General features: G+C 41.5%; 1 protein-coding gene across 1 annotated transcript in view; it reads right to left on the bottom strand.

Annotated features, from left to right (window-relative positions):
* The window catches only part of LOC109037734 (A-type potassium channel modulatory protein KCNIP1), a 419699-nt gene that overhangs the window by 236132 nt on the left and 169811 nt on the right, over positions 1-13756 (bottom strand). The gene's annotated exons all lie outside the window — the stretch shown is intronic.

The raw sequence follows: 13756 nt of genomic DNA, 5'->3' as shown, positions 1-13756 counted from the left end.
GAAGAGCTGAGCCAAGTGTTGAGCACATTGAAAAAGTCGCACTCGTGGTTCATGTGTTGCAGTAAAATTTTATTTAGAAAAAGCGCCATCAGCGCCAAACAGAGGCGGGTCCAGCAATACGGCAACACTGGATTTCCTCCATTTGAACCTATGCTAAATAATCGATTCTTGTCGTAGCACTTGGCCCCTCCTAGAATCGATACATTTTCATAGGTTTCAATGGAAAAAATGTTACCAATTTGCTGGACCCGCCAATGGCGCCAAAGGAAATACTTTTTATTTGAATTTTTAATAGAGCCAGGTTACAACGAGATTTTTGGAGGGTTTAAATACTAAAATGCCTAACTCAATCATAAAATTAGTGATTTATTGGCATTTTAGCAAATGTTCGAATATTCACACGGCATTTTCCTCTCAGCACGACAATGATGGGCAGCAGTTTGCACCATCGAACCACTAATTTATGTCTCATTTTGAAGACAACGTATACGTGACGTTATTTGGACTGCGTTTTGAAATTCGGAACTACAATTTCTGGCTCATCAGAAAAAACACTTATGAGCATAGGGAAACTAATGCAACATAGGTTGTTTTTAAACTGGGCCAGAATTTATAGCTCTTAATTGCAAAATGTAGTCCATTTAGCTTTTCTGTATAGCGTTTCATAGAGGCAAATCATTGCTACCGAGGGTCTACGTCAAAAGTTATTCTGTTGAATTTTACCTGGAATTCGTTACAATCGTTCATTTTATCATATGTTACTCTAAAGGCGTCCACAAGCCTCCTTTAGTTGCATTGCAAACCATGTGAGGCCTTCCTAAGGAGATAAGCCGTTTAAGGAACGCCTTAGAACTCAGACTTCACTGCATATTGGATTCAGATACAGGGGATAAATTGTGAAGATTTAGCGGCCTCACACTGAAAAAAAAGTAGTTAGCGTTGAGAACTAATTTGGTAAGTTCTCGCCAAGTAGAATCAAAATTAGGCTTCAGAACTAATTTATTGTACTGAAGCACCAATCAATTCGCTTCATACGCTGACTTGACTTTACTAGAGCGCGAACCAGAATTGGAAAACAGCACTAGCTGTAAAATTAGCGCTGTGGTAAGACAAATTCACCTTCGGGTCAAACTAATTCGCCCTCAACACTAACTGCCACATTGTCCGTTACATTTATTTAGTTTCGAAAAAGTGGCGTCGGTACAACAGCCTCAATCGCGTCAGCTCGTGAAAATCAATTAAAATGTGAAATTTCGGGCTCGTTTGACAATGTAAATACTCCCGGTATGATTTATAGTGTCCTCTCTTTCTTAAAAACGTTCGAAAGCAACATAAATAAACCTGTTAAGGTTAGAAATCGTCTGTTCGATTCAAAACGTAAACAAGCATGATATTCGTTGGAGTCGTCAATCTTCTGTATTAAATTGCGATTAAAGCGTTCCGCGTTCAGTTTATATTTTACGAAAATCTGTGAACTTACTGCTTACTTCTATAGTTCGTGTTCTCCCGTAATTTCAAAAGAATATCTCAAGTGTTCGGACGAGATATGTTTATTCAGTGTGAACATTCGCTACCGTTTCATGTGTGAGTGTGTGTCTCTCTAAAGGATAATTCTGTCTACTTGCACATACCTATGGGATATTCCTTTCCTCTGTCGTTCATTTGGAACCGGTCAGTTGATTTTTACCTCTCATCTTTTAAGAAATCTTCTTTTCCTGAAAGTATTGTCCAGTTATCATTCGCTAAGCCGTTTTCTCCTCTCTCAGTTTTGAGGTTAGGTTGACCCAACCCTACCGAATGCGAATTAGAGTAGCGGAATTAGTTCCCAGCACTAATAGTGGTTAGTGTACAGAAACCAAAAATCATGTGTGTCCAAATCACACAATATGAGTTAGTGTATAGAAACCATTTTTAGTCATCTGACGCTAACTCATTTTTTTCAGTGCAAGTTTAAAATTTTAGATCCCTCACGCAAATTAATTGGAGGCATACCCCGAAGTATGTTACTTGCTGCGCCTTCTTCATAAGCGCACAAAACCCCTTCAGTTTTTTGTATATGCAACACGGACATCCGTCGAGTTCGAATAGTTGCATCAGGCCTTTACGAAATATATATGTCACATCTCACATTCTCTTATGGTAAACGGTGATTAAACTAGACTGTATTTGTCACGTAAGTGAGCGCTAAGTCCAAAACTGAAGTTTGAGCGAATGGATCTACATATCCGAACATATTTGAGGCCCTATATTAATGAACAGCGGATGTCGTGTTTCTTAAGTTCTGAGGAAATCGCGTTCAAAATTTTCAAAACTGTACGTTTCAATGTCTGTGCAGCAAATAGGACCCGGTCAAAGATTTTACTATAGAGCAAATCTTCCTCCAAACAATGAGCTTTTGAAAACATTTGAAGCATATATCAACGAGAAAAAGTGATTTTGAAAAAGACCACAACTGGTGTTTTTACAGAAAAACCTTTTCTTTTTTTTTGGGGTGGGGGGCATAAAATGAACTACTTAGTTAATGTAAGAGAAGTAGAGCGACTGATATTGATCAAATTGTTATAGTAATTTTATTGTTGAATTTTCAAAGTTGAAAGTAAATATGGGTTATAAAACAACTTCTTAAAAAAAAAAAAATTCATAACTTCCGTTAAAAACAAATATTCTGGCAGAAGTAATTTGGCGATCTTTGGATTTTCATATGTTATCCCTTGGAGGAAAAACCACAGGCCAAAGTGATCTGGCACTCACGCTTACGTTTTTAAAGAAAAGCATGACTCATTGTCATTCTGAGATTGAACTCTCAAATTTGCGAGATTCGAGCTTTTCGCGAACTAATTAAACTTCAATTATGATCCAGCCTTTCTCCATTTGTTCCGTTTTAGTCTGGATGCCGTGCCGTTTCGGCGTATTGCTTTGTTCTCATCGAGAATAATTCAGACTCCATCCAAATAATAATTACACTCCTTAGTCGAACTACTCGCGACGCGGAAGCCCAATGAGTTACTTCCTCAATTATTTACGTTTCAAAGTGTTCTTAGTCTAAATAAATATATTCGTCTGAGTGTTAAAAGACAATTACTCCCTTATTCTTCACCCCCATCCATTCCTCCATGTTACGCAATCGTCTCGACAAGTTTGATCGCCCTTGATTTATTATGTAATACTGAGCTGAAATCCCTTTTCTACCTGCTCTCTTCACTTTTTTACGAAATTTAGCCAAAGGGCATAAAATGACAAATAGCTGAAATCATATGACTAATCAATGCTATTAGAAAACCAGTTAAATTGAAAGCAACTATTCGATCGGCAAAGCAGTCAAATTGCCTATACGAGTAATTGAAGGCGATTTATTCGATATCACGATAGGTAATCCCTTCAGAGATTTTTGCACGGACTTTTGCGACAGACCAATTCGCAATATGACTTCTAAAACTTTTAGTATTTTTAATAATCCCAACATTTATACATGAGAGAAAACCAGTCAACTTGAAAGCAACTATTCGAACGGCAAAGCAGTCAAATTGCCTATACGAATAATTGAAGGCGATTGATTCGATATCACGAAAGGAAACTCCTTTAGGGATTTTAGCACGGCCTTTTTGCAACAGACCAATGCGCAATATAACTTCCGAAACTTTCAGCGTTTTTGATAATCCTTACATTTATGCATGAGAGGAAACCAGTTAACTTGAAATACGGTCAAGTAAATTATGGTTAATGTCTTTTAAAGATTGTCGAAAACTAGTTTACTCATCTTGTTTATTCTTTATTTATATTTATTTGGTTGTGTCCCTTGCGTGCAACAGACCCATCGCCTGCTCAGTTCAGTGTGAAAAGCTAAGGCGATGTGAAAGCAACCATTCGAACGGCAAAGCAGTCAAATTGCATATACGAGTAATTGAAGGCAATTTATTCAATATTGCGAAAGGAAATTCCTTCAGGGATTTTCGCACGGACTTTTTGCAGCAGACCAATCCGCAATGCATATGATTTCTGAAACTTTCAGTGTTTTTAATAATCCCAACATTTATGCATGAGAGGAAAACCAGTTAACTTGAAATACAGTCAAGTAAATTATGGTTAATATCTTTCAAAGATTGGCGAAAACCAGTTTAGTCATCTTGAAATCCGCATGAGCGCGGAAGGGAGGAAACACCGCGGGCGAGAATGAATCCGCTATCCAACGGCCGCAGGATCTAATAAATAAGCAATAGAGCCCCGGGGTCGGCGCGGCATGAGTACGGTATCAATAAATAAAGTCTTAGCGGGTCGCGCAGGACAGTTTACGCGGTCAGCGGGGACGACACCCTGTCGGACTTCCTTTCCGTCCCCGGTGCCCCCCCCCCCCCCCCCGCTCCCCGGCTCTCCGGGGGCCCTGGCCATTAATCTCGCGCTTTTTTGAGCTTGTTAATTCGGGAAATGCTCATTAGCCGACACTGATTTCGGGCCGGCACGACCGCGCTGCACGCGAGAGTGCGCTGTTGTCGCCTCTGGCCCCAGATCCCGCTTTCACAGGGTGCACCGAAAAAAAAGTGGAGTTGATTTAACATTCTGGATGTAAAAAAAAAGTGTGCGAAAACTTACGAAACGCTGGGTTACCCGCCACAGCATTTAGTTCTACATCTTGACATTGCTAAAGTAACTGCTGTAGCGGTTGAGTTCTCGCACATTTTTTTACATCCAGAATGTTAAATTAACCTCTATTTTTTTTTCGGTGTGGCATGAAACGTGAAAAAGAAATGAAAAATTGGAAATTTCAGGGAAATAATTAATGAAACTTCACAAGGCTGTGAAATATTTCATATTTACAGGGGCTAAAGTGTGCAACCCGCACTCAAACACACGAAAATAGAGGGAAGCCACCCTGTAACTGTTTAAATTAACGACACGTGAGAATGCACTGGTATGTATGTATGTACGAGCCGCTTTTACGGCGCGCTAGGGCGCTCTGCGACGCCTATTCTCCACAGGAATCTGTCATGATAGAGATCCTCCGGAAGGTGGCATCTCTCCATCTCTTCATGGATGCCCTCTACCCACCGTTTGGCTGGACGCCCTCTCCGTCGCCTACCTGGGGGGACCCACTCCAACACCTTCTTCGGCAACCTGGTATCAGCCATTCTCTGCACATGCCCATACCATACCAATTGCTTGGTCATGATATCGTGCACAATCGTCCCTTCAACGCCCATTATCTCTCGGACACGTTCATTCCTGACACGTTCTCTCCTCGAGATTCCAGCCGATCTTCGCCAGAAATCCATCTCGGTCGCCTTGAGCATTTCTTGGGTCCGCTTCTTCAACTGCCACACTTCACTGCCATAGGTGATAATAGGCTTGACAACCGAGTTATAAATCCTCTTCTTGTTGTCTTTGGAAATCCTTTGGTCCCAAAGGATCCCATTAAGCATGGCGATGGCTTTCCTTCTAGAAGATTACGGTCCCGAATGGCCTGATCCAGCTTCCCATCCGAAGTCAGCTTCACCCCCAGGTACTTGTATTGTTCGCAACTTTCTATATGTTGACGATCCTCCAGGACTATGCTTTGCTGAGCACCTCCAACTGCCATCTTTTTTGTCTTACGGACACTAACCTCGAGGGCCCCATTTGCGGTACTCCTCCACCAACTTCCGGGTCATATACTCCGCGTCATCGTGATCTTGACTTATGACTACCTGGTCGTCAGCAAAACATAGCGTTAACAGTGTTTCCTGGTCATTCAGAGGGACGCCCATGCCGGCACACTTTCTTTTCCATTCCTTCAGAACGTGCTCTAGATATATCTTAAACAGCGTCGGTGACAGACAACATCCCTGCTTAAGCCCCTTGGTGACAAAAAAACCGTCTGAAAGCCATGCACTGGTATATTTCAATATCTTTCATAAACTGAAATTTCATAAAATATTTCACAGCTTTCAAGATTTTATTTCATGAAATTTTGCCACCTTGCGCTTTTACTAGACTGCCGTAATAGAGAAGAGAGCCGTGAGTCTCGAATATTGAGAATAGAGTTTCTTCCGAAATTCGTCTGAACTTTATTAGAACGAGACGTATGAGAAAGCCGCAAATGCACAAAACATGTCGGAGACATGTTTTTCAGACACAACAACCGTAAGTGGCATTGTTCCTCCCAGCCAATGAAAACAGTGTTTTCAAGTAAAATGCCGCCTTTCTCTGTCAAATTCTAAGCTGAAAATGTGTTTGTCGTTTGTTCAAACTTCAAACACGAAAGCATGCAGAGCGTGGCTCTTACGGCTGTTTTGCCGTACATGAAAATGAATAATACCCTTTTTATGTACTTGAAATAAAATCTGTCGAGTTTTACACATCTAAACGATTTCTACGAGCCTTTCGCATGATTCGAGGCAGTTTGACAAAGGATAGAGGCCTCTTTCAATTAAACCTTCCGCTTAGACGCATCTGAGCCTGTTTTCAAAACTTCTGTTTTGCACTAACGGCTCTCTTCGCTATCACAGCAGATAGGTTGTTCACATAAGGACGTATTAATGCTAAAAGGTATGTGCATAGGGATTGCGTGTTATATAGTTCCTTTTAGCATAAATATATCCAGTTAAATTCTCGAGGGTATACATTTTTCAGGCGTGAACCGCACCAACCCGGTTCGAATTCCCAATCTTTTTCTACATAACATCTGGATGCAACTATTCGTGTTCAACGGATGCCCGTGTTGCATACCGAAAAATTGAAGGCGTTTTGGTTCCCATCGTCCTCACAGCGGAGATGAGCGTATGCCACCGCCGCACAGTGGGTCGATGGCATACGCTCATCTCCGTTGTGAGGACGATGAAAACCAATCATAAAAGGAAAACCAAAATAAGGAATTCATAAATTGAACCGCCTTAAGCAGGAAGGAACAATCAGCCACATGTCAAGCCACATCAGCTACTGCTAATTTAATTAGGCAATTCAATGGACCACTAGACAAGGTACGAATTTAACCAATGTGATACATGTTTCCTAACCGGAATTTCACGTAGAGCACGATTCGCGCAACGAAAATTACTGAAACTAACACCTAACGAGAGATATTAACATTTTTATATCACATTGGTTACGAGGAATTTGAACTGCCCGCTCACAAGAAACTCAAAGCTCTACTTGAGTCAAGTCGCGCACTACAACATTTTCAGCAAGCTTCTCAATCGAGCACTGTTCATTTCCCACCATGTGTTTTTCAAACTATAAGCAATTTGCTATAGCTGATAGCTAAAGCGTCAAGATTGAGGTTGCCAGATTTTAATATCGCAGAGACTGTTATGACAACGTTCAGCGCGCGATGTGAATCACGTGGAGCATTGAGTTTTCATGAGCGGTTGGTTTCAATTCACGCATCAGGAATCATTAAATATCTTCGAAAGGAGTTGATTTCGGTAATTTTCGTTGTGCGCATCGTGTTTTACGTAAAATTTTGGTGAAGAAACATGTAACAGAATGCTGAAATTCGTACCTAGTGGTCCATTGTCAACGTAAAAACAATTGTGAGGATTGCTGAACGAATTCCAGTGAATTTTCTGCACAGTGCGAAGCAAATTCTTTAAAATTTTTAAAGGAATCCGCACAAACATTTTCTTGTAAAAAAATCAAACTACCCAGTTAAATTTGGTAATAGCTGATGTGGCTTGGTTCCTTTCTGCTTGACGCGGTCCAATGGTAATACGTTGGCTGGTGGATAAGTAGGAGCCATCCAAATCGCACAGAGGAAAATAGATTTATTCGAGAGGATCCATCCTAGAATACGAGAGCAACGCATTAAACTTTAGACAATATCCGCGTCCATCATTTGAAATGCCTTCTCGGCTCTAGATCTTTAATCTTCATAGAATATGCCGTCTCCCCATAACCCAATTCTCTATCCAGTCGAGAACTCATGCTGATACAACGATGGAACACCCACTCGGGGACTCCCATAAAATCCGAGGCATTACGCGAAGTAATTCAATAAAAATCCTTCCGTAATTCAATCTTCTCCTAACACGCCCGTCCAATGCGCCGAGGAGGCATGTGCAAGAACCGCCCAACTCGAATAGGAACCTCACGCGCAGATACGCGGATCTTCCTAAACAGGGCGGATATCGTCTTTTCGTTAGGCCTCCTTCTCACGAAACCTCCTGTCAAAACAGAGCTAAATTCAACCTCGCTCGATATCTCCATTCATCACCGGTAAAAATATCGAAACCGAGTCGCGATTAATCGCGCCTACATCGTACGGCGTTGCCGCATCGCACCGAAAAACTCGGGAATTATTGGGTTATTCAGTGGGGTGTCGCACGATTTTGAAACGCTTCTCCGAGCGGCAAGTGTCAAGGGCCAATGATGTCCGACGATTTATAAATGTCTGCGAAATTGTTAGCGGAGGATAGCGTGCCGACGCGTCGTGAAATGCACCCTCGACACGCTAACGGGGTGGAGGAGGGAGGGGGTAAGTATATGTAACTTCTTTTTTTCCATTTTTCTCTCCTCGCGGAGTTTTTGACGGGCCTTTACAATAACGGAACGGGTGACCCTTCTACCCTGCCTTGAAATTGCCGCTCCTAGCAACGATTTTTCACGCCAGATTTGGGGGAAAATGCAATCGTGGATCTAGAAATATGATGAGGAGAAGACCGTTAGAGACAGTATCCTCGAAGTTTAGTCGGTAATTTTGAGGTTATATGTCTATACCTTGGCTGTAGCTCCTCACTGGAGTATAAAACCATTAAACCCTCAAACAAGGAAGAAAAATAATAATTTTGAGCTTGGATCGTGGAGCTTTGAGGGCCCACAAAGGTAGCAGACCTATGAATTCAAATTATCCAGAGTAATTTAATATTAAAATTTGACGGTGGAACAACCAAACCATGCATCTCAGTTGTCAACGCCGTAGACTTTCTGTCATACTTCATTTTTTGAATGGAAAAACCACTCAACGTCAATTCTTGAAAACTCGCGTGCTTTTTTCCTCTCCATGCGAAAAAACTCGGTAAAAATTTCAAGAAATGATATTGATTTGTTCCTCTTCAGAAAAATAAAAAGGGAGCGGAGATTTTCGAACACCACAAACGAGATACGTAGTTTGGTAGTTTCATCGTCGAATTGTTACAATCCGTCAATTGTAAAGGACGCTTTTGGCTTAGTTTCATCATAAAATTCATTTTTGCTGAAGATGCTCATCAATGAACATTCTTGGCCATCTTGTTTTGATATTGGTATCTAAAAATTGGCGGTGACGTCTTTTCTGTTGAAGGGTTGGCTGCCCTTTTTGGCCCTGGGAGCTCTCTACTTCGACATGTTTATGCTCTCCTCGAGTATGTACTTTAGTTTCAAACAAACATTTGAAGAGATTTTAAGCATATTCCGAGTAACTTTTGAAACTTTGAGGCTTAAATCGAACCGGGGATTTTGCTTAATCCGTCGCGCACATGGCGACCGACGATAGGCCGACTCGGGTCGCCGGTGCGGAGTGCTGCCGCACTGAGGAAGAACGTCGTATGAGTCTTTAGACGTTGCCAGATTTTCTGGAATTAAATACAAATTGATAGGAAAATTTGTTGTTATTTTCCCTCCAATTTTTCAGAGAATTTCATCCGCAGTCATAGATCTAATTTATCGGATCATTTCAAAAGGAACTATTTATAACTGGATGGGCACAACTAGAAGCGAGCGGACTTGTTAAGATGGAGCTCCTAGAGCCCGAAAGGGCATTCAACCTCCTGCAAACAACACGCAAAATGTTACTGACAATCTTCAGATTCCCATATCAAACCAGGATGGCTGAGAATGTTCTAAATAAGTGTTCTTCCGGAAATATAAGTCAATTTTTGAAAAAGAAACAAAACATAAAATAACAAACGACGGGTCGTAATTAAATGTCAATTGTGCTGGTCACAAAATTGTGTTTTCCCGACCAATCAGAGAGCAGCACACTTTTTCTGTCGTAAAAGGATTAAGATGGCAATACTCTCCAGTATACAGGTAATCCACACAACTCTATCCTCAAAATTAAACATTTTTCGGCAGAAATTTGGCAATTCTTGAATGTTAGAACTTTGTAGAACTTTTCCACCATCTTGTTTGTTTACATTGGGCCAACATAGGAGCGGAGGGGCTGGGGTTTGTTTACATTGGTCCAACTTTGGGGCTCCACGACAGCCGACCAATCAGAGAGTCTCACACTTTTTCTGTAGTAGAAGGATTCAGACGGCAACACTCTCCTGTATACAGGCACCCTGCACTGACCCTACATAACTCTCCTCAAAAATAAAACATTTTTCGGCGGAAATTCGGCAACTGTGGAATGTTGATACGGCGTTTTTCCCGAGCGCGGGAGAGTGGCTGTGCGAAGATAGTGGGCTGGTTAATTCGTCAAGAGGACGGCTTTGTGCCGCGATACGATACGGGATGCGAGCGACTCGGATTTCCGCTTCCTCGTTCCGGTCCTGGCGGATTCACTCAGCCTCAAGTGCCACCTAATGATTAGTGTTCATTAGCCACCCCCGTTGCCGCCTTTCCGACGAGCATACGTTCCACGTTCCAGCCTGACGCTCAAGTGGCGAGATGAAAGGGGGTGGGTTCTAGAGTGCCCTGCTGCCATTTTATTTTACCGAAGATTCCGGAATTGATCCTTCTTTTTCTAAGTTCCGGGAAAAAAATCCGAAGTACGCCCGGATTTAGTTCCCAAGACCGTCAAATTTGATGTATACTGAAAAAAAAAAACTCCGGCTGTGGGAGCCGTATAATTACGGGCTATATAGACATACCGTCCGTTCCGGGCTCAAATGCCGAAAATTCCGGCTGCTGGAGCCGTAGCTTCGGCCTCTGAACCCGAAGCAATCGAAGCTACACCTCCAGCAGCCGGAATTTTCGTCCTTTGAGCCCGGAACGGACGGTATGTCTATATAGCCCGTAATCGCGGCTCCCACGGCTGGAGTTTTTTTTTTTTTTTTTTTTTTTTTTTTTTTCAGTGAAAAAATCATCAACTTTGATCAAATGATCGGGCAAACAGGCGGAACACCCAGAAATCCCAAGAGAATTCCAAAAATTAGGTGGAAATTCCAGGGATTCTGAAGATACCGAAAAACTTGCAAAAGTTCCGAAGTTCGGAGTTAATTCCGGGGAATGACAGCACTGCTGGAGTACCTATAGGGAGAGTACGAACTTTTCGAAATATGGAGCTCTCGGAGCTTAGTTAGTTAGCCAGATTAAGTTGCGAAGACCGTCAAATTTGATTTAAAAAAATAATCGTCAAATTTGATCAAATAATTGGGCAATTAGACGGAAAACCACGAAAGGACCCTACAACAAAACGGCCAAATCGGCCTAAACACAGAATCGTACGATTTTCTCAGGAATGATAGAGGGTCTTCCCAGAAACTCAAAACTGGTCATATTTTTTGCCTAACCCCCAGGGATGGACAGGACAGGATGGATGATGGACATAATGGTTCATACTCTAAGCCCCCTCTCGCTCCTCCCGTAAAATTAAAAAATTTCGATTATTCTATCTTCATTGAATGATTTACATTAAAAATGGCCTACAGGAGCATAAAAACACAAAAACTTGCAACCTGCAGGCAATCCGGGGCGCGCAGGTGACCTTGAGACTCGGAACATACAAGATTCCCGCGCGCCGCGTCAACTTTGAAGACTCATAACTCCGCTTCGAATCGTTTCCCCAAGATCATCTTGGACTTGTTTTAAAGCTTAAACGCTCTACTTTCATTTGAAATTGTTTTTGTTTTGATCCGTGCGAACCGAACAACCGGAAATCTCAAAAAACGAAAATTTACGAAAGGGGGACCTTGTAAAATGCCCTAAAAGTGGGTTAAATTTTAAAATTTAATTAATTTCATACATATATTCTAAAAGCTCTCATTTTTCTGGAAATTTTGACACCAAGATAATCTTTTTACGACAAACCGTTGAGAAGTTATGCTAATTTAAAGATTTTGACTTTGACCCCCTCCCCCCCCTTTTCCCTGGGGGTTAGGCAAAAAATATGACCAGTTTTGAGTTTCTAGGAAGACCCTCTATCATCCCTGAGAAAATCGTACGATTCTGTGTTTAGGCCGATTTGGCCGTTTTGTTGTAGGGTCCTTAAAGGAAAGTCCAAAAATAGCTGGAAATTCCTGGAATTTAGAAGATTTCGAGAAATTTCAACATAGTTCTGAAATTCGAAATGAATTTCAGAAAATGGCAGTGCTGCTAGAGTACCTACAGAAGGAGTGCGGAAATTACGAAAAATGGAAACTTATAAGGTTTAAAAGACCAGCCAATAAACCCGTGACACAAAAAATGTCACTCTTCTTTTTGCCCCTTAATATTGCAGCTGACCCATTGCACTTTGTTCGTTTGATAATCTTAAATAAATCTAAGGGTCACAAATCCCATAGGCCCTCTATTTCTGGTGTTAGATGAGTTAACCGGGAACCTAGTTTGTGCCGAGGGCACAGACCTATACTGCCGTGCTAATGAAGAATGAAAGTTGCCAAACTTCCGACGGTAAAACATTCATTTTTGTGAAAAGTAGTGAATATTTTCCCCTGAAATTCCTAGAATCCACATTTCATATAGACACACTCACATCAAAAGGAACTCTATCGAGGGCTAACGAAAAGGTTGAAGGACATTTCGACAACAATGTTTTGTCCGCACACCTGGTTCTTCTAGTGGTTTATGTCCACGCGTTTTTCCGGCAGGGGAGTTCGTGCCGTAGTACCTTAATTTATTTTTCGAGAAAAGCTCCATACTCTTGAAGGATGCATATCATTCTTAAAATGTTGGAGCGCCTTCAATTTCGTTTGGTACTGTGCGCTCTGTTGTGAAATAGTTGCTTGAGGCGCCGTGGCACGCTGCGGCCCGGCGGCTGGCCAACTCCCAACGCGCATTGGCGCCTACAAACCTAAGAGGATACTCCAAGCATTGCACAATGCGTGAAGTATCCCCTTAGGTTTGTAGGCGTTAGTGCGCGTTTCGCGCCGCCGCGGTATCACTAGCACACCGCTTCGCACTGTGTTAAGCTCTAATATTTAAAATCACGGAGTCGGCGTTTTTCAGCTCATGATTTTGAAATTTTTGCACACTCTGCATGGATTTTCCTCATTTAAATTGATGGAAAGAACATATGTATTTAAGGAAAATATAAAATGTGTTTTGTAAATATTAAGGTGGTTTCGTGTCAAATTTAATGATCCCCAAAGCATTTTAATTATTTTTTTTTTTTAGATTTTGTGCTTTTAATGTGCTGCAGCGTATGTACGCGCAACCAAACGCTCAAAATTGGATTTATTCGACTCTAAAGATCTATGTACATACGGGTTAAAACTAATAACTGCGTGTTTCTTGGTTTTTTCCCCTTTTTTATTCATTTTTGTATAGTTTCTTTCAACACAATTCTTATTTTACGCGTAGACGTAAACTACTAGACAAAGTAGGTGCGCGGACAAGGAATTTTTGACGGAATGTCCAGAAATCAACGAAAAATATCGCCTAACTGATAGTTATGGCAAAACAGGGTCAGCGACTTTGCTGCATTCTGCAGTATAAAATACGAAATCTGATGATTCAGTTTTTTCCCAACTCTGCAGGAGAACGCTTTGATGACACTGTAGTGTATGAAAAAAATTGCAAATCTAACCTTAAAATTACAAAAATAGCGAAGTTTTCCCTCCAATATGCTAAATTGTCAAGTGGCAAAGAGGCGGTATTCTTTGTTAGCCGTCGATATCCATTTCGACATGGGCCCTGTTATGCATGC

This window comes from Bemisia tabaci, chromosome 9 (genome assembly GCF_918797505.1).
Source record: "Bemisia tabaci chromosome 9, PGI_BMITA_v3".
In the NCBI taxonomy this organism is placed as follows: domain Eukaryota; kingdom Metazoa; phylum Arthropoda; class Insecta; order Hemiptera; family Aleyrodidae; genus Bemisia; species Bemisia tabaci.
Note: the sequence above shows the minus strand (reverse complement) of the source record. Positions and strands in the feature narration are given on the sequence as shown.